The sequence below is a fragment of the Papio anubis genome, chromosome 16, assembly GCF_008728515.1.
Source record: "Papio anubis isolate 15944 chromosome 16, Panubis1.0, whole genome shotgun sequence".
Lineage (NCBI taxonomy): Eukaryota > Metazoa > Chordata > Mammalia > Primates > Cercopithecidae > Papio > Papio anubis.
The window spans coordinates 87,436,321-87,462,473 of NC_044991.1; the positions used below are offsets into that span (position 1 = coordinate 87,436,321).

The 26,153-nt window shown below is 44.6% G+C and overlaps 1 long non-coding RNA gene across 2 annotated transcripts in view; it reads left to right on the top strand.

Annotated features, from left to right (window-relative positions):
* LOC110740468 overlaps positions 1-26,153 on the top strand; it is a 157,038-nt gene that overhangs the window by 128,071 nt on the left and 2,814 nt on the right. For both annotated transcript variants that reach the window (XR_002515047.2, XR_004179134.1), the window contains 2 exons: positions 21,836-22,430; positions 23,672-23,813. This is a non-coding gene — a long non-coding RNA (uncharacterized LOC110740468). The remainder of the gene's footprint in view (positions 1-21,835; positions 22,431-23,671; positions 23,814-26,153) is intronic.

A 26,153-nucleotide genomic window follows, 5' to 3' on the forward strand; every position in this document is an offset into this window, starting at 1 on the left:
CTTGCCAGGACACAGTCCCATCTCTGGAACGAAGTCTTCTTTGTGCGTGGTGAGATGGAGTTGGTGTCTTTTTGGTTTTATTAACCTAGGGACTATTTACCCATCTCACTATTTCCCTTGCATATGTCTAAAGGGCAAAACTAGGAAAGGGCTAGGTGGTCTCTGAATCCTCGCCTCTCTTTCTCCCTAAAAGAGGTGCCTGTTTCTGTCAAGACCGTCTGGTGGTTGGAGATACTCACAGCAGATAGCTACTTACTCAGCTATTCCCGTGTGTGTGTGTGTGTGTGTGTGTGTGTGTGTTGCGGGGGTCTTCATATTTGACAAAATATTTTCTTTATATATGACAATACTTGACTCTAACAAATTATATCATAATGCTAGAAGTGCAGGCAATCTGTTAAGCCAGAGTGGCAGATCCATTATGTGGCCTGGGAATCAGTAGGGACCCTTTCAGTGACCCTGAAATCCTGAGGGTGGATTACACACCCTGCTTTCATGCTGAAGTGCTACAATATGACCCGAAAGGAAGAAATAAAATCTCTCGGTTGTTGTTGCTAAGAATTCCTATTACCAAGAAAATCCATGCATGCAGTATAAACTGTTGGTTTTCTTAGAGGACAAAAATCAGGGTTAAGTCTGGATTTTGGCCTCCTACAAAAAACATAAGGCAGCAATGAGAAAAGATGTGATCCTTTACTGAAATAGAACACAACAAATACACAGGATCATAGGAAAGGTTTCATAGCTAGATTTTTTTTTTTTTTTAGGTGGAGTCTAGCTCTGTTGCCCAGGCTGGAGTTCAGTGGTATAATTTCAGTTCACTGCAACCTCCACCTCCCAGGTTCAAGTGATTCTCCTGTCTCAGCCTCCCAAGTAACTGGGATTACAGGTACCTGCCACCACACCTGGATAATCTTTGTATTTTTAGTAGAGACGAGGTTTCACTATGTTGGCCAAGCTGGTCTCAAACTCCTCACCTCAAGTGATCTGCCTGCCTTGGCCTCTCAAAGTGCTAGGATTACAGGTCTGAGCCACTGCACCTGGCCGGCTTCGTGGCTAGATTTTGGATACTAGAGTCTGTGGAAATTTTGTCTTCTCTCTCTGTCTCTCTCTCAGCCTTCTGAATACCTGACCCATTTTCTTTATTTTTCTAAAATGTTTCCATTGCTTTTTCATCTTACTCATGCTTTTCAGTTGCAAATGGTAGAATCTGTCCTAACTGGTAGCTAGTTTCAACATACAGGGAATTCCTTAAAGGGCTTCGGTTAGCCCCCAGCATCCCTAGGAAAGCCAGGGACTTGGTCGTGAGATCTACGCACCCAGGAACACCAGCCCTCACTGAGCTGCTTCCTTCAGGGTCCGGGATGCCCACTGCACCTGCTGTCTCTGAAGGTTGCTGTGGGGCAGGTTGATGCTATTGGTGTAGCCCTAGACACAGGTCCCTGCAGTTAGGACAGATACCTGACCTGGTCCCACGTGCTGTGAGGACACAAGACCCCGTGTCCTTATTCTTTTCCAGAGCTTGGGAACAAGGCAGACAGATACATCAGGAAGGTGCCCAGGCAGCCTGCAGCTGATGGTCCTCCATCTACTTCATAATCTTTACTGTGTGCCAGTGAACAAGAGCCCCAGGTGCCCACCCTCCTCAGGGACAGTTCTGTGGGAGGGATGGACCAAACCAAGCAAGTAGACAAATACATCACAGTAATTGTATGAGGATGAAAATCAGCAAGGAAACCAGCAGTCAGTGTGCGGACAGCTCTTCCCCAGATGGAGCCAAGGATGTCTTCCTGTGGAGATGACATGTGATTGAGATGGGAGTTGGGGAAGGTGCACTGGAAGCTGGGTGGGTCTCAGAGGGCAGCCTGGTGGTTTATTTGGCCTGGTGGTGTGTGCCAGGCACGACCCAGGACATTGAAGGAAGGGTACCTCACTGCAGAGGAGCAGGAGGCTCCAGTGCCTGCAGGCTCCTGGGATGGAGTAAGAACATTTGGGTGTTGGGATGTGGTTTTGGTGAAGCATTCGAGCCCTACCACCCCAAAACCTGAATTCAAGAGTTCACCTGCTACTTATGAGCAGTGTGGGCTTGTGAAAATTAACCTCTCTTCTCCGTGGCTTTCTTTTGGTACAATGGAGTTGATGAAAAGCATCAGCTTCAGAGGATTGGAGGAAAGGCACATAGAGTGCTGAGGACAGGGCCTGGCATGCAGCAGGAGCTCAACGGCGCCCCCCCCCCCCCCCACCAATGCTCAGCGCTGAGAGAGGACTCACCGTGCTTAGCAATATTGCTGCCGGAAAGCCAGATTGTCCCTTCATGGTCCGTCCATGCCTAGGGCAAGGAGACAAAAGCATTTGGGATTTTCTTTTATGGGTCTCTTCTTTCAATTTCATTTTCATGTATCTCAATTTTTGTTGACTGTATTCACCATTACTTCTTGACTATTTTTTATGTTCTAGGCACTTTTCACAAATATCTACTTAATCTTTAGTTCTCTATGAATTAAACAGACATTTGTGAAATCCTGTTGGTGGAATCCTCCCACCTTTGTGAGTGTGTGTGTGTAATTTATGTATCATAGAGTTTAAGTAAATTGTTAAATATTACACGGCTATTGAGTGGTGTAGCTGGGGTTTGAACCCAAATCTGCCTGGCTCCAAGTTCCTTCTCCTGACTGATATTAGGTTATTGGGTATCACGAGGTGAGGGCATCTAAAAAGTCTTGAGCGTTTAAATCGTTCCTAGATTTCTCAGGGACTTGTTTCTGTTGACCAACAGGTGTTAGGAGGTAGGAAGAAATGCATGTAAAGTACCGGCCTGCAACTGTTGCTTCCGGCAGAAGAGCTGAGCTTCACCCATCTCTGCCATTAGATAAAGGATGTGGTTGGTATTGCCCAAGAGCCTTCTTCTTGGAAATAATGCCCCCCCCCCCAAAAAAAAAGCAATTCCTTGCAAATCCAGCAGTCACTAAAAACACAGAGAACTAAGTTTTTAGGATTGTCAAAAGTCACCCACCTAATCCATTTTATTTGTTTCCTGTTCATTTTATTTTCTTCTCCTATCTCCATAATCTTTATTTCCCCATGTGACAAGATTCTCATCTAATTCTCTATTTAGCATACCAATGCTTCTTGAGGAAGCCGTTATCTATTGTTACTTATTGTTACTTATGGTGCACATTCATTAGCCCTTGCTAGAGAGGGGCTGTGTACTGTCATTTCTGTGCCTGCCTTTGTAGGTTTTAGATTAATTCCTGCTGTGGTCATGTTCACTGGGATAATTTTATCAAGATTTTCTTTCTCTTGCTTTCTTGGTTACTTTATTAAATTTTAAAATGTCTTATTAAAGTTACTTCTTTCATTGTGACAAAAGTATAACTTTTCCAACTTTGCTCTAAAAACTTGTAGAACAACTCTTAATAGGGTTCCCCCTAGGGATATGGGGCAGGACTAGAATAGGAGTGTGGTGGGGAAGAACAGCTCTTACTTTTTAGTCAAAATGTTTCTTTATGGCTTCAATTATTTATAACCATCACAGACTATTTTAATGAATCGTTTTAAGTAATAAATAAGACTTATAGATCTGATAGTGTTATTTTTATAACCTTTTTTAAAAAAAATCAGGCCATGCTCTTCAAGATGCAGAGGTATAAGAAGTCCTTTGGGAAATGACTTTTAAGAACTGTGCATTAAAAAGATGGCTAATGGCAATCCCAGCACTTTGGGAGGCCGAGGGGGGTGGATCACGAGGTCAGGAGTTCAAGACCAGCCTGGCCAACATGGTGAGACTCCCTCTCTACTAAAAGTGCAAAAACTAGCTGGGCATGGTGGCATGCACCTGTAATCCCAGCTACTCAGGAGGCTGAGGCAGGAGAATTACTTAACTGAGACCCAAGAGGCGGAGGTTGCAGTGAGCCAAGATCATGCCACTGCACTCCAGCCTGGGCTACACAGCGAGACTCTGTCAAAAAAAAAAAGGAAAATAATGTGAATATTAGAGCTTCATGGAATCCAGGGATATGGCTTAATAGAGATTTTTAAGGCCACTTAACCTAACTATAATTTGCAGCTCACATAGAAGTTTTGTTGGGTTCCGTTATTGGATTATCCAGTGGGGCAGAGGTAGAGCTGCCAGCTCCCGAATTAACACTGTAGATTGGCATCTAATGCAGGCAACTGACTTCCAACTTGGCCATCACTGAAAACCATATGGACAGACAACTGACAAAATTTCTGGAGGCTTTTTGGTGACTTAGTGATTGACCTTTTGGAAAGGGACAGACAGAGCAAGGAGACAGAACAAACCTGAATATTTGGTGGCTGCAGCTCTTTTGGTCTTCACAATCCATTAAGTCCTCACCTGGGCAGGTGTCTATCTGTTCCATGTGGGCAGGTAAGCCTGCTCGCTGGCCATGGAGGCAGGACAGCTCTGGATGGAAAATGAGCCTGTCTTGGAGAGCGACCCCTGGTGGATGGGAGAGCTTTCCTGCACTTCACAAACATCACTAAAGGTGAATCCCATCCTCCTCCTCTCTCTACCTCCTTCTCTCTGGGCTGCTCTCTGTTTCCAGTCATCTAAATAGAAAGGAATCCTTGAAGATACAGTAGCCAAAACATTGTAAGTCCTCTGCTACCCCCTCTCCACTCCCCACACTCACACATCAGATGTGGGTTTCTGAAATATAAATCTAAAATTAATGCACTCAAGCTTGGTTCCTTGGGGGAAAGCTGGAATAACCGGCAAATGTAAAATGTTTTCTTTAAATATCTAAATGAGTGGAAAATAAAACAATATACTTCCCTAGGAATTACCTGGCCCCTGGTCTTTTCCATAGACATGATACGTCTCCTTATTGCTCCCGAGGGTGAAGCCAGTTGGGAGTATTTTACATTGCAGATCTTGGGTGCTTAGAGGGAGACACCATTAGTTTCATAAGAGAAGGTCCTGAGTCTGAGGGTTCTAAAGGCGGCCCCCATAGACTCTAGGCAAATTGCTTAGCCGTGGTCTCACGAATATCACATCTTTCTGTAGGTTTGGAAGAGACCTGGCAACACCTCCAGAAATGGCCTCCTTCTCTGGGTAGTACCAGTTAACCTCTAGAATCTAGTATAACTCGAAACATTTATTGGAATTATCCATGCCATTACCCTGCTCGCTGTATTAGCTCTGCCCTCGAGCGCTCTTGACTAAGTATCAGGGGAATGAAGAGCTTTGTCAATTGGAACCCAAGCCTCCCGATCTTAATTAGAGATGTGCCAAAGTACCTGAATTTAATGGGGGAGGTTGGCAGACGGTTCTCTCTCCACCCCTCTTGCATTTAATGACTTCATTACTGATTACTGTCCACAGCAATGCAGAAATTAAATATGCTCTGCAGAAAAGCAAAAAGGTTGAAATGCAGTTGCTTTTGCATAGCAAGTCCCACGCCTAGCTTTGCACTGTTTGCAAAATGGGGAGAGCCAAGATGTTAGCATGCCTCCCCCACACATACCCTGCCACAGCTCAGCTCAGCCCCGCAGCCTGGCCTGGCAGGCCCGGGAGGGGCCCATACGGAAGGTGGGGAGAATGAATTATTCATGTGCTCGCTCCCATCCACAGATAATTCAATATTCTGCTCTCAATAATCTTTTCCAGCGTTATCTGTATTCATCCTCTTGTTCTGTAAAGAAGCCTGCTAAGTAATTGTTAAATATCTCTCCTGCTCCCTGAATAAATTGGAGATACAGAAAAATAATAGGGATATGATTGCAACATATTCATTTGGTCATGTTTGCCCTGATTTAGTGGGGCACAGCAGACAGCCCCAGCATTCCAGAACTATTGCCATGTACAAAGAAGGGTCAAAGTCACACTGTTTTCCAACTATTTTTCTCAGACACTGATGCTCCTTAAAGCTCCCTCATAACCCATCACCCTGTGGTGGGGACACCAATTCTTAGCATCCAGGTGTCTTTTCCACTGAAGAGACATTCATATGAAAATTCGGACAGTTTTCTTCTTTTATTTAAGCTAAACATTTCCATTTGAGACAAGAACATTTTAACCATTACATCCATAGGCTTTGTATGGTGAATTTGCAGATTCAGTATTTCCCAGGCCAAGCAACAGTTTGTGCATAAATACAGGTGGAGGAAACTGCGTTTATAACACTCAGAAGGAATAAATAGCCCTGGGTACTGATAAGAAAGGTAAAATGTACCCAGAGCTGCTGCAGAAGACAGAGGCAGAGGAAATGATGGAAATGGTGACCCTATTTGTAGGAAAATCGCCTGGAAAACAAACAGTTGCTTTAGCCGTTACACAGGCAGAAAACTTTCAAGGAGAATGACTTCGGCCCAGGAGGATGAGCTTTGACCTTGTTCCTAAAGGAACCAAACCCTGACTAAACTTGGGGAAGGGGACGGGCTCCAGCATGAGATGCCTGTCTGTGTCATTTTCCCTTTCTCTATGAGCTTGGAGCCAACCCGGAAGACACTGGGTGCTTTGGAAAAGAGCTCTCTGCATTTGTGGGATCTGCTGGGGCTTGCAGGTGGAGAATGGGGGGACCAGCAGCGGGTTAGGGTGAAGATGGCCTCAGAGCGTGGCGGGCTTCTGACAGCGCCCTCCATCCATGTTGGGTCTCCAGTGTCATCAAGGTTGTTTACTGAGCTCCTGCTTGCAGCTGGCCTTGTGCTATAAAAAATACACTTAGACACTTAACACTTCTCTTCCTGAGAGCTTAGTCTATGACAACAGGGTCACAGATATTTATAAGCACATGTATCTATTAAATAAATACCTGCTGAGGCTAGTCTCTCTTACTATCAAATCCTTTTTCTGCCTTTATTCTCCTGCCTTTTTTTGTCATGTTCAACTGGTCTTTGGTGCAAATTCTTCTGCGTACCATGTGGTGGCGCTGCGCGGTGCTGCTCTGCTTTCTTGGTCCAGGCAGCCTCCCTGGCGCTGAAGTACAGGGTGCTTTGGTGTGAAGGGTTTTCTCACCAGGGTGATTGTGCCCCCTGTCCAGGCCCCTATGGAACATTTGTCAAAGTCTGGAAACATTTTGGTTGTCACGATGTGGGAGGGATTGCTAGTGCATACAGCGGGCAGAGCCCTGGGCTGCACCATGGGTGCATGGACACTGTGTGTGCACAGCAGAGCATCCCCTCCCCAAGAATCTTCCAGTCCCAGAAGTCAGCAGTGTGGTGGCCTAGATGCCCTCATTGATAACGGGGCTGCCCCTTCAGGTGTTGCTGGGTTGAAGACCCGGCCTGTCACTTGCCAGTAGCAGGTTATTTAACTTCTATGTGACTTCTTGCCTCATCTGAAAAACACATACCTCAGGCTCCTCCTCATGGTTTGTGGGAGTTGATGAAATCGTGCTTGTGAGTACAGAGCGGAGATATTATTCCTGGATCCTGTAAACATGCAGGCCCAGCTGGCATCGTTGTGGTTCCTATTTGGCTTTTAAACATCCAAGCTGTACATGCGTCAATATAACCTCTTTCTGCTGCTTGTTGCCTCCTCTGCTCAAGAACCCTCAGTGGCTCCCCACTCTACCCACTTGCAATGGGCACCACTTCCTGTTCGCCGGGGAAAGCACCCCGTAGTTTGGCCCTCACTGCCCATTGTTTGATGCTTCTGAGCCAACTGTCAGCTGCTCCACTTCCTCCAAGGAAGTTGCCAATGCTTCAGAACTTCTGTTGGTCTCAGGCAGTATTGGGGGACCTGGCATCAGCGGGGAGGCCTTTGCTCATCTCTCTCCTGGGTCTACACAGCCCCACCTGACCACCACAGCGAGCCTTGCCTCTTCTCGGATCTGTGTTCCTGGGTGGGGTGGGGTGTGGTGCATGGAGGGCCCCTCCTTCACTCCCCTGAGTCCTTCCCTGATGGAGACAGCTGCTTCTCTCCTTGTGGACATACACCCCTGTGAGGGCGGCGGGGGGGTGGTGGTTTAAGGAACAACTTATCAAGTGATACTGGTGACCCTCAGGAGGTCTGGTATTGCCACATACTTGGAAATGAGCTCCAGAGCAGAGAAAACAGCCTCTGTTATCTGACACTCAGAATCTGCTTAAAAGGCTGCCTGTTCCCAAAGACTTCCCCCTTGTGCAGCTGTCCTTTCATCTCCCGCAGCTAAGGGGCCTGCCATGCCTCTGCTACCTTCCCGGTGACCGGGAAGTGGGGCTCTGGGTGGTGGAGCCCAGCCCCAGCCCATCAGAGTCCCCAGCTCTTCCTCTGGTTAATTCTGTCAGGTCCTCTGTCTTGGGTCACCCGTCAGCTCCTTCCATGGGCCTTACCTGAGCATCTGACGAAAAGGCACCTTTTCCCAGTCACTCCGCATCACGTTACCTGGTTCTGGTTTCTCTATACTGTTGTCACCATCTGAGACGAGCTCACTGATTCGTCCCCTTGTGATTCCTGTGAGCGCTGCATGGGGACAGGACGATTTCTATTTGATTTATTCATCAGAGTATCCAAAGGGCTCTGCTGAGGACCTGGCATGCCGCAGGTGCTCAATAAGTACACACTGAATTCACTTGAACATGGCAAAGGCTCTCCTCCTGCCCCACGGAGAGGGAAGAGATGGTGGAAAGTGAGATGGAGCAGGGGAAAGGCTGGGCTCTTGACCTCATCTCTGTTCGTGAAGGACCCCCATGATTGAGGCTGGGACCAGGGCAGGCTGTCATGGGTGTGGCATGGTGACACCCACAAGGTTGATGGATTCTTCTCAGATTCTGCAGTGCCAAGGTCTCTGTCGAAGGTTACACTAGTATTCTGAGGGATGGGAGTCATTCTTAACTAGACAGGTGTGCCCATCACTCCATGGCTCTGGGTGAACATTTGCTGTGTTCAGGAGTCTGGACCACAGGTCACAAGGAGTAGCAATGCTGCCACCAGACATGGCTGGGAAAACAGTGGTCAAACATGTCAGTCTATGGAAACTGGCAAAGGGCATAGACTGTGGGCATGAAAGGTGAACGATTACCCCAGGCCCCCACTCCATGTGGACGTCCAAGCCACAGCTCCTCCATGTGTTGTGAGAAAGAACCCCTGTCATTTCAATCCACAAGGTGGGTTGTGAGTAGCCTGTGGGTCTCAGCACCGGTAAGAACCTCAGTCTTCATTCCCTGCCTCTGCACAACCTCAGCCCCTGCACCTTGCACCTTGCTTCTTAACTGGCCTTTGGTGCAAACTAATAATCCCACCTGTGTCCTGTCTGACCAGAGCCCAGTGACCCAGCAGGTGCCCAGTCCCTGGAGCCTGCTGTCACATTCTCTAGAAGGCATCCCATTCCTATTGGCTGCCACAGGGTTTGTTTAGAAGAAAACTTGTCCAAGTGGGATTGTGAATGGGCCTCTAATATTGATGCTTCTGAAATGCCACAGCCTTTCTACTCTATTCTTTTTTTTTTGAGACTGAGTCTCACTCTGTGGCCCAGGCTGGAGTGCAGTGGCGCGATCTCGGCTTACTGCAAGCTCCACCTTCGGGGTTCACGCCATTCTCCTGCCTCAGCCTCCTGAGTAGCTGGGACTACAGGCACCCACCACCACGCCCAGCTAGTTTTTTGTATTTTTAGTAGAGACGGGGTTTCACTATGTTAGCCAGGATGGTCTCGATCTCCTGACCTTGTGATCTGCCTGCCTCGGCCTCCCAAAGTGCTGGGATTACAGGCGTGAACCACCGCGCCCGGCCTACTCTATTTTTAAGTGTGAGTATTGGTGGCATAAGCAGGGTTTAAAATCAAGAGCTAAAGGGTGAAATGTTGGAGCAGGCTACATAAAAATCTTAGAATTTGGGCTCACACAGACCCTGTTTGAATCCTGGACCCACCACTGACCAGCTCTGTGACTTTGGGCAGCTTTCATCACGTCTCTGAGTCCATGTTTTCTACCTATAACATGCAAATAAAACAAGTATTTCACAAGGCTCTTAGCTGCAAATTACATGGAGTGTGACTGTGTTTCTGCCTGCCCAAAATTCATTTCTTCTCTGCTTAAAGGGCCCCTCCTTGCTATGAGGAGTACATTTCACTTGGTTCAATATCCTGACCTTCCCCTAGAGATAGGCAGTGACCTGTCTGGACTGAACCAATCAGCTCAGGTATGTACATGTGACTAGGTTGAATCAGTCAGCTCAGGGACACACACGTGGCCAGTTCAAACCAAGCAGCTCAGCCCTGTACACATGACCAACCTAAAGCCAATCAGCTTAGAGACATACATATCACAAGACCAAATCAAACAACTCAGAGAGGCACACGTGACCAGGATGAACCAATCAGTGCAGGGATGCCCACATGACCAGACCTCACCAATCAGCTCAGGGATAGGCACATGACCAGGTTGAACCAATCAGCTCAGAGATGTGCACAGGGCCGGGTCAATCAGGATTCCCCCTAAATTGTCCCCTGGTGACCATCAAGCCTGCTAGGAGGGAGGGCTGCAGCCAGGGATGTTCTTAGAACACATAGACTAGGACCTCCCTGGAATCCCTGAACTTTGCAGATATATAAGCCAGTATATTTCCTCTACCCCATGCTAGTCTGAATTGAGCGTTTCTGCAACAGCAGCCAGGAAAGCATTGTGTAGTGCAGGGCATGGCAGGTGTGCAAGGATGAGAGTGGGCCCAAGGCTCTGGGAGAAGAAATGCCATTTTCTGTTCACTGCAAACAGGCATTGGAGCAACTGGTTGGAGGTGGGTTGAATGGCCCTTTACAGTCACTCCTAAAGGCTACCCACTCCTTAAACATCAGGGAGAAACCAAAGGCGCCTCTGCGAATCCTCAGCACTTAGCCACTTTGTGGGATGCAGACTCTCATCCTTGAAATGGACGCTGAGCAAAATGTCTTTCGTTAGTGCAGCTTCGAGAGAGATCTCCGTCTCACCCGGTAATTCCCCAGTGGCCAATAGAGGCTAATGAACATGCGCTTTCATTCCCAATTCCTCATGTAATTCATTTCTTCTCAGCAATGTAGAGCATGGTATCATATCCATGGATTGTGGGTGAAGAAAAATGTTGCCTTTCCTGAAAAAAGACTTTGATCCTCATATGCGTATGATCAAACCTTGATGTAATTTGAGTCAACATTTTAGGGTCAGAGTGTATTGAGTCCCTAGAAGCCTTGGTCTTGGAGGCAGGAACTGTCTTTCTGATGGGCTACATAAAAGTTAAGCTCGTTAAGGCCCTTGTTAAATAAGTGACAATTGGTAAGCTCTCTGAATTTCAGGAGCCTAAGTAAATTGAGTGTGGCACATAAGGGCTCACATGAAGTCTAGTTTCATAGGGCTTGACAGCTGAGCGTCACATAAATAGGACTGACAGTACCAAGCCATGAATTATTCCTGCATAATGACGTTCTTCAAGACGAAGACAAAAGCTGTCATTACTTCATTACTCTGCTGTGTCTTATTTATTCGGGGACTGCTCTGTGGAAACCATGAGAAAATATTTTCTTTTTCCCCCGTACAGGATTGCCTCCATCAGGCAAAAATGGCCTGCTTCCAATCAAAGCACTCACAAATCAATTATCCCCAGAGTCATGAAAATTCCTGGAGGTCACTGCAGACTGAGCTGGAGAGGGAAATCTGATTTGTCTCTCCTCGGTTCATTAGCTCAGAGTGTTTGCACCTTCACAGTATCCTTGCTGGAGGGTCTTCAACCTTTTCCGGAGAAGTCACTACTTCTGATTTCCCTGAAGTCTTATGACTGTTGATGAGAAAAGTCAGAGGCCGGCGGGCTGAGGACACCTTCTCTAGGTCATTTCTGGGACCTTCAGAGAGGAGATTCTGGCAGCGAGGACCATCTTGGAGATTTACCTGTTGGTGCAGGTGGTAGCCATCCCTCTGGGGTCCTGGACTCTAGATGTGGTTCCGGGCTCCTTGTTGCTTCCAGTGATCTCAGAGTGTGGAGGGAAGTGGCAGGCATACACCCAGGCTGTGCACTTGCCAGTGAAGATGAAGCACTTTGGGGGAGTGTTTTAGGAAGACCAGTGGACAGCATTTGGGTTTTCTCAGAAGCCTAGTTCAGGGCTTAGGAGAACAGGGGCTGCAAGCAGACTGGCTAGGTTCCCACCTCTGCTCCTCACTAACGAGGTGACTTGGCAAGTAACTAGGCTGCCCTGTGTCTCAGTCTCATCTATAAATAAGTTGTTGTGAAGATCAAATAATTTAACACTCATAAGATGCTTAGCACAACACCTGGTACACAGTCAGAAAGGCCAGCCTTTACTTTTATTATTAGTTTTTTGAGATGGATTCTCACTCTGTCGTCCAGGCTGGAGTGCAGTGGCTCAATCTTGGCTCACTGCAACCTCCGCCTCCCAGGTTCAAGCGATTCTCCTGTGCCTCCTGAGTAGCTGGAATTACAGGCATGCACCACCATGCCTGGCTAATTTTTTGTATTTTTAGTAGAGATGGGGTTTCACCATGTTGGCCAGGCTGGTCTTGAACTCCTGACCTCAAGTGATCCACCTGTCTCAGCCTCCCAAAGTGTTGGGATTACAGGCGTGAGCTACCATACCCAGCCAGTGTTTTTTTTTAACATGTCATTGGACTGTCATATTGAATTGAAATCTTGACAAAGGAGTATAAAGGAACTAACATATTAGAAACATATAATTGTTGATAGACACTTAAAATGAATATACATTGTACCTCCAATAGAAATTCAAGTCCATGGAAAATTGTTATTTGGGCTGGGTGCTGTGGCTCATGCCTGTAATCCCAGCACTTTGGGAGGCCGAGGCAGGTGGATCACGAGGTCAGGAGTTTGAGACCAGCCTTGCCAACATGGTGAAGCCCTGTCTCTAGCAAAAATACAAAAAAAGTTAGCTGAGTGTGGTGGTGCATGCCTGTAGTCCCAGCTACTTGAGAGGCTAAGGCAGGAGAATTGCTTGAACCCAGGAGATGGAGGCTGCAGTGAGCCTGGGATTGCACCACTGCACTCCAGCCTAGGCAAAAGAGCAAAACTCTGTATCAAAAAAAAAAAAAAAAAAAAAAAAAGTACTCGATGTCCCCACATTTTGCACTACCCTCCATATCTCCGGGAACAATCACTTGCATAAAGTAGGGTCCTCCTCATAAGTGACCCCTTGCCCCAGAGAGAGGTATTGCTCAGCAATTCTTAATCCAAACGGGTCCAACCTCTCTCTCATGGAGGTTCCAGAGAGGAAAGGAAGAACAAATCTGGCAGATATTTTGCAACTGAATAGCTTTGTGATCTGTATGTCATCTAATAAACTTGGTGGTTTATCAGAATCATTGCAGTGACAGAATCTAGAATGCTGGATTTAATGACAACCATGATAGGGACACAGCACTGATTTCTTTTAGAGACAGGTTCCACAATGCCCCTTGAGGGCTGGCTAGTAATGACATGCAGAATCGGTTTCTCTCTGTTGGAAGGGAGAAGCCTGGAGCACCATTAACTTTTTAAAAAACACTTTTCGAAAATTAATTCAGGATGGATTAGAGACTTAAGTGTTAGACCTAAAACCGTAAAAACCCTAGAAGAAAACCTAGGTAATACCATTCAGGACATAGGCATGGGCAAGGACTTCATGTCTAAAACACCAGAAGCAACAGCAACAAAAGCCAAAATTGACAAATGGGATCTAATTAAACTAAAGAGCCAGTGAACAGGCAACCTACAGAATGGGAGAAAATTTTTGCAATCTACTCATCTGACAAAGGGCTAATATCCAGAACCTATAAAGAACTCAATCAAATTTACAAGAAAAAAACAACCCCATCAAAAAGTGGGCAAAGGATATGAACAGACACTTCTAAAAAGAAGACATTCATACAGCCAACAGACACATGAAAAAATACTCATCATCACTGGCCATCAGAGAAATGCAAATCAAAACCACAATGAGATACCATCTCACACCAGTTAGAATGGCAGTCATTAAAAAATCAGGAAATAACAGGTGCTGGAGAGGATGTGGAGAAATAGGAACACTTTTACACTGTTGGTGGGATTGTAAACTAGTTCAACCATTATGGAAAACAGTATGGCGATTCCTCAAGGATCTAGAACTAGAAATACCATTTGACCCAGCCATCCCACTACTGGGGATATACCAAAGGATTATAAGTCATGCTGCTATAAAGACATATGCACATGTATGTTTATTGCAGCACTATTCACAATAGCAAAGACTTGGAATCAACCCAAATGTCCATCAGTGACAGACCGGATTAAGAAAATGTGGCACATATACACCATGGAATACTATGCAGCCATAAAAAAGGATGAGTTCGTGTGCTTTGTAGGGACATGATTGCAGCTGGAAACCATCATTATCAGCAAACTATCACAAGAACAGAAAACCAAACACCACATGTTCTCACTCACAGGTGGGAATTGAATGATGAGATCACTTGGTCACAGGAAGGGGATCATCACACACCAGATCCTATTGTGGGGAGGGGACAGGGGAGAGGGATAGCATTAGGAGATATACCTAATGTAAATGACGAGTTAATGGGTGCAGCACACCAACATGGCACATGTATACGTATGTAACAAACCTGCACGTGTGCACATGTACCCTAGAACTAAAAGTATTTAAAAAACCCCACTTTTCTCAAGAAGCAAGATGCTGGCTGTGGTGCAGTGGTGCATGTAAGTTTAGACCTCAGAGATTTAGCCTGATCATGGTTAAAACTTACCTGATTCTCAGTCCTGCTTGGTATGAACTTCACAAAGGTTAGTACCTTAAGAATTGCTGACACATTTATTACAATTTCAAAGCTACATCTCAAATCCCAGGAACACAGGATTGCAGTGACCTAGATAATTTGGGCTCAGATACCTGCAAGGCATTCCGAAGAGAGAGAGAGAACACCAGGACAAGGGAGAACTGGGAGTGGAGGTGGGTGCCAAAATTCCAATATAAAAATCTACTCCAGCTGAGGAATAAGGTAAAATATAAATGATTTAGGAAAATTATCCCAGACAAATGAGAGGTGAACTTTGGAAGGGGGTAAAAATCAAGATAATAATTTCCGTATTTGCTATTTCTTTTACTTTTTGCAGAAGAAATGCAATATAGTCGCTACTCAGGAATTTTGACTGAGGTTGGACATTGTTTAGAAATGGGAACAAGTTTGAAGGATAGGATGGAGGGAAGGAAAATATTTTTTATTTCTTCCAATATAGTGGCTTTCACAAAGCTGAAAGTCTTCCCTGGAAGAAGACCTCAGGGGCCCTTTCCTGAACGGGTAAGAATGGTTTGTAATTAACATATTAATTGCCAGGTGCTTCTGAAATGCTGGAGCACGCTTGAGAAAGGACTTGAGTAGTTCCAGCATTACCTTTTCCAAATTGTTCTTGCCATAAATTGACTCAGCCAACCCTCTTCTTTGTACAAAGGTTAACTTCCCATCCAGCAGGTGTGGGTTATCACAGTCTAAATGTGGTAGTTTCTGTATAATATTTGCCTCTGGGTGCCCCTGTGAAAACAGCTAAAAATAGGGACTTTTGGAGAGAGAAGTCTATCTATCGGGAAAGCTAAGGACTGCAGGTGACCTTGAAGCCATGAGGATAAGTCCCCGCTTTTTGGAAGAGGCAGCCGGAACCTGTGAGACCGCTACTGAATCTTGGTACGTTATCTATACCGGCATCTAACTGCTGCCAGCCACTAAGAAATGTTTTCTTGCTAAAATTAAAAAATAAAAATAACATTATCTGCAATAACAATCTACAGTTTACTCAGCCCTTTTGCATATATGATCCTCACACACCCTTTGAGATAAAGGGAACAGGTTTTGTTACCTTGAGAAAGGCTGAGTGATGTGGCTGAGGTCTGAGCCAGAATTCAAACTCAGGCCTTCTAGCTCTGTCTAATGCCTAGAATTTCTCTCCTGGGACATCATTTATTCCTGTTTTTTTCAGTCATTTGAGGGGCACTACATCCTGTAGACAGTGGTCCTTGCTAGAGAAGCCCCCAACATCCAAACTAGAAAAAATAGAAATTAAGAAAGGGTTCACATAACAGAAGAATGCTTCTCCCTCTTCTCAAAAGAATTGCCATTGAGGTCTTTAAACAAAAGAGCATGTTGCCAGTGTGATTTGGTTAACTGTCACAGAGGGTGTCCTTCTCAGAGTGTGTCCATTTGGTAGACAGGGACACGTCTGAGAAAGCAAACCCCACTGTCTTCAGAGGACCTCCCTCACACCCTCTTAGCCTTCTCTGCCTGGGCAGCTTGGGCAAGGTGGCTCTGGGGGGTCTCCCCTCATCCTGTGCTTGGTTCCTGGCCTGCCCCCACCGCCGGCTGGGCTTCAGGCATGTGCCCGTGCTCCTCCATGGGGCGTGTTAATAAATGGCATGGTTGGCAAGCCCTAAGGTGGACTCACTGCTCCTTCCTGGCTTTCAGCCGCTTTCTTTTGAAAGATCAGACGAAGGTGTTTCTGAAAGTCTGAGCACGAATGAACGCTTCTTGTTGAGCTGTAAACTTCCCTATTGGCTCAGCAGCCCTCTCCTCTTACACAAACACATGCCTGAGTACTTGTGCATGCACACACACACACACAGAGGCTTCTCTCAAATAGACATGCATGTGCGCGCGCACACACATACACACACACAGGCTTCTCTCAAATAGACATGCAGGTGCACACACACACACATACACACAGGCTTCTCTCAAATAGACATGCACGCGTGCACGCGCGCGCACACACACACACACACACCAGCCCATCTTCTTAGTTGCCTGGCTCAATCTGAGACCCTTATGGCAAGTCTTCCTGTCAGTAATGCTGCTTGCCACGTCGATATTCACCCTCTTGTTCAAATGGATGGTTCCCCTAAGGGTATCCTTCTTTGTTCAATCTATCCCAGTGGTTTCCAACTGCGAGCAATTTTATCCTCTTCCCATGGGATACCTGGCAGTGTCTGGAGACCTGTTTGGCTGTCACAACTGGGAGGGGTGGTGCTGCTGTCATCCGGTGCGTGGGAGTCAGGGATGCCGCTAAACACCCTATAGTGCAGAAGATAGCCTCCCACGGCCAGGTTTCAGTAGTACTGAGGTTGAAAAGCCCTGGTGTCTAGGGGAAGACGGCATAAAGATGAAATGGTCAACAATTCATTTTTGTAAGGAACCTTGGCCTAGAAGTTTTGGATAACACTGGGATCTGTCTTTGGAAAACTGGAAAAGGAGAAATATGTCCACACTCACAGAATGATGCCCATGCATCATATAAATCTTGCCTTTTTAGGAACAATGATGACAAGGACAGCAACGGACATTTTTCCTTTTAATTACAAAGTGTAGCTAGTAAGCACGGCGCCATAACTTCTAAATTACAGTCCTCCACGGGGCTCATTCCCCGAGCAGCCAGGCAGAGGAAGGACACCTGGTCTGATGATGTGCTGATCATGTTTGAGTTACCGGCAAGGAGAATGATCTGGTCTTTGCCGAAACACTTTTCCTCCTGTTATTAAGATATTGCATTGAAAAAAGACACTTGCAGTGTTTGGTGCTATTAATAATTCTCCATTTGTGACATCACCTACATCCCCAGAGAAACAGAGTTTCAATTACTGCATTACAACAAAACTCTTGCAAGATTGGGCTGATAGATGGATATATTAAAATGGAGAGGCTGAGAGTGTCTGCCTATGTAGGGGCTGCGAGGAGGGGCACTGTAATTTAATATCGAGATGGCATTTGAACAGGAAAGCGAAAGTCATCATCAGAAGAAGCAGAAGCGTCTTTGGCTGGTAACAATATTAAATATAATTTGCCACTGAATGCACCAGCTATATTTAGCTGGATATTGAAAAGGGTAGAAGAAGGATATGTTTAAATAAGGTTTGGGACAGCTTGTCATATACAAACTCATCACTCTTGATGTACACATACCTCTACAAGTTAGGGGCGGAAAGCTTCCATCTAATGATTCCCTTAAATGGTGGTTTCTGCCCCTTTCCTATCTCAGAAATCCTGAACACGGCAGTTCTCATTAACACAGATTTTAATGGGAGATATTTGTCTGCGCTGCTCTGTCGTTTCTACTTGCATGAGGCTGCCATTTACAACAACAAGTGTAATAGCATCTTTGAGCTTTTTAATTAAAAATTAATTAGGAGATTTAAGAACAGACTCATTGGGGGTTACTGTACAATAACATGTTTACAAAATTAGGTCTGGGCTTTTTGTTCCAGCTAAGTGTTTCAATCAATTCTGTGTCTATTAAATGTAATTATGTATGATGCTTCCTCAAAATTATAATGTAGCATTTAAAAAGCAGCTGGGAAAAGTCTATAATTTTAAGTTTGGAATTAGGGTAACTATTAAAATGCAAATAAAGGCAACTGTAGTTGGTTGACTGGGGAGTGGGAGGTAACAGTTAAAAACAAAGTTTCAGCCAGAGAGAGTTCATCTAGAATGCTTGGCTGTGGGGTTCACCTTTCTTCTCACTCTTGCTAGATCTTCCCCTGGGGAACGCAAGGGAAGTGAGATTGCGGTGGTACCAAATGATAAGAACCGTAAGCGCAAAGGATTAATAGTCTTGCACATTTCCTCGCTAGGTATTTAAGCACATATTACTTTTTAATGAGAGGTATTAATTGATTAAATGTTTGCTTTAGATTTTGGTCCTTTAAGCACGTATGTTTCCCAAATACTCTTCAATTTCTCTGTTCAGAAACGGCACTTTTAGATACTTTGGAGACAGGTTCTATATGCATTTTTTTCAGTGTTCATTTCCTTAATGGGTAATCATTTGATGAGAGAATTTAATGTGTGTGGAGGCAGAGATTTAAGATCTGGAATGTCTGAGTACATTCTATCCCATTCATTAATGAAGGTCTGTAGCAGTGTCTTCAGTTTGTACAGCAGATTGAGTCCCATCTTCCTGATAACTTCCTAGACAGAACTGGGTTATATCAACAAATTATATAAAGTAATTAAAAAGCAGTGCTTCTCAAAGAAGAATGCTAGGGTCTGTTCCAGCCAGCTCCCTCCTCCCTACCCTGTGATGGGCACAGAAGAGGTCAGTTCACATCTAACTAGAGCAGACTTCAAGAAGCTTGCTGTGGTGGGGCTCTCCAGTGGATGGCAAAATGATAACCAAAGAAGAGTGATCTTTGAGCAACAAAGGAAACAGACAGACCCAGGCTCTTTCTAAGCATACGAGGCACAGAACTTAGACTTCCTGGGGCTGATGGAAGGGCCATTTCAAAATGGTGCCCTCTCCTTGCCGATTGGGACCTACAGCCCAATGATGCCTTGTATTTTTAAGTAGAGGGAGAACTCTCTATAGGGATATCCCCTGAACTGTAGTGTGCCAATATGCTTCTGATTTGACTGTGTTACTGTAGATCACTTTGTAGACATAATCATGAGGCAGGCACTCTATACACTGAAGAATTCAACTCTTCCCCAGATTTTTCTTTTCCCTTTTGCCATTATCGTTCTCAATGAGAGATGTGTTGTGGGATCTGTAAAGAATGGGGTGTCGATGCCCTAATGCAGCTCCTGGTCATTGGTATGGCCATGCGTGGTGCAAGAGGCAGCAGGGTGTTCATCTTTCCACGATCCCTCGTGTCTCCACAATGCATACACCCGGAATTCCCCCAAGACAGAGGGAGGGTTCTTGTCTTGCTCCATACCATGACCATGACCCTGACTGACCTAGCTAAGTCCTTTGGAGGGATTATAGTAGGGGAAAAAATACAATATTTCTCTTGCTATGTCTATATAATATTGGTTTGTTTATTTATTGGAGATGGAGTCTCGTTCTGTCATCCAAGCTGGAATGCAGTGGAGTGATCTCGGCCCACTGCAACCTCAGCCTCCCAGGTTCAAGCAGTTCTCCCACCTCAGCTCCCAAGTAACTGGGATTACAGGCGTCTGCCACCATGCCCAGCTAATTTTTTTTTTCTTTTTTGCATTTTTAGTAGAGATGGGGTTTCACCAAGTTGGCCAGGTTGGTCTCAAGTTCCTGAGCTCAAGTGATCCTCCCGCTTCAGCCTCCCAAAGTGTTGGATTACAGGTGTGAGCCACCACACCCAGCCAATATAGTATTTGAAGGTTATAAAAATGGTGTAACTTACTGTCACGGCTTTGTGGGAGCTAATTAATTTATTGGAACTATCCTCTTTTGTCTGTTTTCTCAAGAGTAGAGCTAAAAATTTAAATTCAAATTCAAATTTTTACAGCATTTCCCCCACTGTGCTGCTTGACTAGAGGATGTCAATTATGAATTTATATTGATAATATATACCTGAACAGGAGAAGCATTTTTCTACAAATCATCCCTCAGAAAAGGAGAGTACCTTTAGGTTTGCGTTTTTAAATGTTTCTCCTTTCATGTGGCTCTCTTTTTATTTTAGAGAACAATGTTTTGACTCTGGAAGATACATTTGGCTGAGAGAATCTCTTTCAGTTCCAGGTTTGGGTGCTTATAGAGGGCACATGTCAAAATTAGGATTCAAATGTGTTCTTAAAGTAATAAAAATTAGCACAGATTTGGTGACTATTCCCTGGGGGCAGGACTTTACATTTCTAAACATTGAGGGTTATTGCACACGGCTCTAAAGAACCACTTTAAAAAGTGGCATGGCCAGCAGTCCTCTGGAGATAACTGATGTGCTCCTACAAGAAAAACAAATGAAAAACAAACTCTCCTCGTGTGCTATGAATGAGGACTTGGATTAGGAATCGGTTTCCATTCATACGTGGAGTCAAAAAGTACCTAATCACAAACACCCGAGATGTAAGACAAGATGGTGTACTCTGGAACACCACGTTGATCATTCACAAAGTAACCCCAGCGATGGCAACAACGTCAAAGACGCAAGAGAAGAGCCTGAGTAAAACTGTCTGATCAGGAATGAGATGGACAAAGCGATGTTTCCAAGTCCATATTTTCTATACCACTCAAATATGCTATATGTCCAAACAACTTCAATATTATTAATAGGTGTTATTAATATTAGTTTTCAACCTTTATTTTAAGTTTATGGGTACATGTACAAGTTTGTTACATAGGTAAAATTGTGTCATGGGGTTTTGTTGTATAGATTATTTCATCACTCAGGTATTAAGCCTAATACCCATTAGTTATTTTTCCTGATCCTCTCCCTCCTCCCACCCTCTACCCTCCAATAGGCCCCAGTGTGTGTTGTTCCCTTCTATGTGTCCATGTGTTCTCATTATTTAGCTCCCACTTATAAGTGAGGATATGCAATATTTGGTTTTCTGTTTCTGCATTTGTTTGCTGAGGATAATGGCATCTAACTCCTTCCGTGTTCCTGCAAAGGACACGATCTCATTCTTTTTTCTGGCTCTGTAGTATTCCGTGGTATATACGTGCCACATTTTCTTTATCTAGTCTATCATTGATGGGTATTGAGGTTGATTCTGTGTCTTTGCTATTGTGAATAGTGCTGCAAGGAACATAAGTGTGTGCATGTGTCTTTGTAATAGAACAATTTATATTCCTTTGGGTAAATACTCAGTAATAGGATTGCTGGGTTGACAGACTTCTTCATCTTGTCCCAGGAGCTTTCTCCATGGAGGGTGATCAAGGTCTTTTCGAGAGAATTTCAAATAGAGGAAACAGGGAATCACTTTATATTTGAGCACAAGTGTGGGTGTGTTTGTTTTGCTTTTTAAACGTGAAATCAGGATCAGTGATTGGAAATTATTAGTGGAGGTTGAAAGAACTGATCACTGATAAACACCTGCTGCTTGTGTATTGCCAGATAATGCACAAAATTCAGATTTAATCAACAAATCTCTGAGTGTGTGTTAGTGCACTTGTTCTCAATGTCTAATGTACAGCAGAATTGCCTGTGTAGTTTATTAAAAATACAAATTTCTGCTTGTCATATTCCAGCAGCTGGGATGGAATCAAGAGTCTGAATTTTGATCATGCACTCCACTATAGCTGTGATGGAGGGTGACCGAGGGCCATCCTTTGAGAAACACTGGCCCTGGGGTGAGGAGGGGCCTCACAAGGAAGTAGCCATCATGCTGAGACCTGAAGAAGCATCCAGGCAGGCCATCCATGCATGAAGATGCAGCATTAAGGAAAAGCATGGACAACAGAATGCCACACAGCAGGGAAAATGGAGGAACTGGATTTACATGTGGAGAGTGAAGAAGTGACTTTACCCAAAGGGAGATCTGGCCTATGTCCTTGCTACTGGGAGTGATCTCTAGGTTCCTGGAATGTTCTTCCCTCTAGGAGTGTCCAGTGTTTGCAGTCTAAACATGTGATTCATGATGAGGGCTTTGGTACATGCCACAGCAGTCCCAACCTCTGGAGGAATTGGAGAACAAAGATACCAGCCTGACCTTGCAGGAGAGACAGGAGACCAAGGCCAGCTACACAGACAGAGCCCCCATGAAATCTTGACATCGATGGCTCTGGCAAGCATCCGTGGCTGGCAACATGCTGGAGTGTCCTCATGCATCCAACCTGGGAGGAGGTAACACCAGCCAGGCCTTTGTGGGGATTGATTAATGGGACCAAAAGTTTCCTGGTGGGACCCCTCCTAGACCTGCCCTAGCTGTCCCTCTTTTTGTCTGGTTCTAATTTGTGTCATTTTACTGTAATAAAACTGTAATTATAAATATAGCACTTTCCTGAGTTCTGAGAGTCACTCTTGTGAATTATCCATCCTGAGGGGTTGTGGAAACCTCTAATTTTGTAGCCAGATGACCAGAAGTGAGAGTGACCCTGCAGACCCCTGGACGTGTGTCAGGAATCTTGGCTGGCTTGGCCATCTGGAGAGCTGAGCCCCTAACCCTGAGTTTGACTAAGTCCTCTGCAATATTTCAACCTGAACGAGTCTCAGGAACACAGACTACAAGAAAGAAATAAGTTTCACAAAATTGTGATACCACTTACACCAATTTTAAAAAAGGATAAAAGATCCATGTATTGCTTTGTATTGTGTATATTAACATATGTACATATAATTCATATTCAAACACTCAACATATATTTACATATGTGTAAAGTGCATAGGTAAACACATATACAATTTTTTCATTTATATTTACATACAAAGTTTTAATATGGGATCAGAATTATACTCACCAATTTCATAATAGTGGCTGCTTCTGGGGTCAGGATAAGAAAGTCAAACGACAAGCTGTTAACGTTTGTTAATTATGGGTGATGATTATTGGATGTTTGCACTGATAGCCCATATGATTTTTGCTATTTAAAATTAATACTTATTATAATGGAGATGGAGATAGTGGCTTTTTTTTTTTTTTTTTTGAGACAGAGTTTCACTCTATGTTGCCCAGGCTGCAGTGCAATGGCGTGATCTTGGCTCACTGCAACCTCCGCCTCCTAGGTTCAAGCAATTCTCCAATCTCAGCCTCCTGAAGAGCTGGGATTACAAGTGCCCGCCACCATGCCTGGATAATTTTTGTATTTTTAGTAGAAATGGGGTTTCACCATGTTGGCCAGGCTGGTCTTGAACTCCTGACCTCAGGTGATCCGCCTACTTCGGCTTCCTAAAGTGCTGAGATTACAGGTGTGAGCCACTGCACCCAGCCTTGATAGTGGCATTTTCAATGCACTGTGAGGAGACCTTTGAGGCTGGAGCTTGGGCAGGAATGAGAGAGCCCTGAGGGCAGGGCAGGCAGGGGAGTAGTGGCTAGCTGCATGGATGAGTGGATACACTAGCAAATGTGGATGTTTTTCATGTCCTAGGACCACTTCTCAAAGGACATACACATCAGGAGGGGTTTTCTAACTATTAAACCTGCAGAAGAAGGAGTCAGGAGTTGCCCATCTTTGGAAGCACCTAGCAGTGGCTGGAGGACCTGGGATGCTCTGAGGGACAGTCAGCCAGGTAGGATGCCTGCCAGGCAGCTGTGAGTCTGAGACTTTACTTCCACACAGAGCAGATTCCAGAGCCCCCCAAGGAGGAGCAGCTGCATGGCTGCATGGATCTTTCACCTTCTCAGACTGTCCCCTCATGACTTGGGAAGGCATAATTCTTGTGGTTGAACAGGAATGAGGTGAACGACAGAGGCCCCTGAAGCCACCTAAGATTGGAGGGCCCCACCTTCCTGCTGGGAACGTCTATGAGGCCCTTTCCCCATCCTTCCAGTCCTGTTGACTTGTTTCTTGGGTGACTCTGTGGTTTTTTGCCTCAGTCTAATTATGCTCAACAGTGGCACATGTCAGTAAAAACCCCATCTGGCTCTCACATCACAAAAGACTGTATATGCCTTGAAAATTAATTTGTGCTGAGCTGAGCACATGCTGCTAAATCACAGGCCCCCAAAGAGTCAAGGTGACATGGCAGGAACAGGGAAGACCAGCCGTCAGAACCCTCAGCACCACAGGGCTACACTTCACCTTTAGTTGGGAGGAAACTGAAGGCATGCTTTCTGTTTATCCTGATATTCAGAGGAAATGAGGGAGGTTTGGAAACACACATTGAGACCAACCCTGTGCCAGGCACTGTGTAAGAGGCACTTCCCTCAGAAGGCGTCATTGCCCAGCAATTTACATTTCATTTCTGCTTGATTTAATTGATGACCCTGTGAAATAGACCACAAGTCACAGATTCACTGTCTAAGAATCTGTAGGCCTTGTGAGCCCCCAAAATGCTTCATGGGACAATGTCAGGCACCTGTGGAACTGCCCCTCCCAACTTCAGAACCTCCCTGTGCCTTTCCTGACCTCATAAAATATTTACAGGGGAGAGAAAACCCCAGGCAGGATAAGAAGTTTGTGGAAGCTGGTATTCCAGAATAGAGATAAATATGATGTCAAAAAAGGTGTTTTAAATTTTTTTCAGTGAGTGGGTGGGCAGGTGGGTACAGACACGCCCTTACTTTCTGAGTAAATGCTTTTTGAGAATCTGTGATGCCTGATTCCTGAGCTGAACATTAGAGAAACAGTGCTGGTCTAGATATGGGGAAATATATTTCTAAAAGTGTGGAATTGTTCTCATTTATAAAATGCTCATATCTGATAGTTCAGGATTTTTTGCTTTTTAGGGTTTCACTAAAATTTAAGGTTACTAAGGATAAGAATTCTAGTTAATACATAATTCTGTATACAAAATGTGCCAAAAGATGTGCTATTAGTGAGAGAAAAAGTAATTTTGTGTAATTTAGAAGTTATCTAAAAGTTAATTCAAATTATGGACTTTAAAAAGGGGTTATTTATGAAACAAGGTAGGAAGGAACCAGTAAATAGGGGAGAGAGATGTGAAGAACATTATGTATGTGAAGATGTGTTTTTGGTATGAAAGGTTGTAGAGACAATAACTTTGCATGAGAAAGGATCGTGTATGGTAAATGCTTGTCCTAAAGTAAAATGTCTGGTTGTTTAAAACGAGGGATGTTTAGGACAAGTCAGAAAGTCCAAGCATGTCATAGATGGTCTGTGTAAGTAATGAAGAGGACTTGTGTAAGAAAAGTAGAATATACATTTGATAAAAGTCATGGGAATGTGGATTTTTGCCTAAGTTTAGTTAAAGGATTGTTTTAAGTGAGATAGGAAAAATCTAGAGGCTTGAACGAGTTGTGGAAGGTTTATTAAAAATTAATTGTTAAAGAGATTCTGTGTGTGAACACATTGGCTAAAGTTAAAGAGGAGGACTGATAATTATACTTCACCCATATGCTAGCTTGCAAAGGATCCGAGTTTTTGCTAGTACTAGTAGACACCTTTATTGGCTGGATTGAAACTTACCTTACCAGAACAGAGAAGGCTAATGAAGTTATAAAGGTTCTCTTAAAGGAAATAATCCCCCAGTTTGGGTTACTCTAAAGCCTCCAAAGTGATAACAGGCCGTCTTTTGTCTCCCAAAAAGCTCAAGGGGTTGCTAAGTTTCTCAGAATCAAATACTATTTACATTCAGCGTGGAGACTTCAACCCTCCAGAAAAGTGGAAAGAGCTAATCAAACTCTAAAACAGGTTTTAGCTAAGCTAAGTCAGGAAACATCACAAACTTGGGTCAGCTTATCTGCCCATAGCCCTCTAAAGGATTCATAATTCCCCTAGAGCAAAAATTAGTATAAGCCTACATGAAATGTTATACGGAAGGCCATTTTAAACTAATGATTCGTTACTGATCCAGAAATGGCCAGCCTAATAAAATACTTAGTTAACCTAGGACAATTTCAGCAGGCTATACAAAAGTTTGGAACTCAAAGACTCCTCACACCAGGAA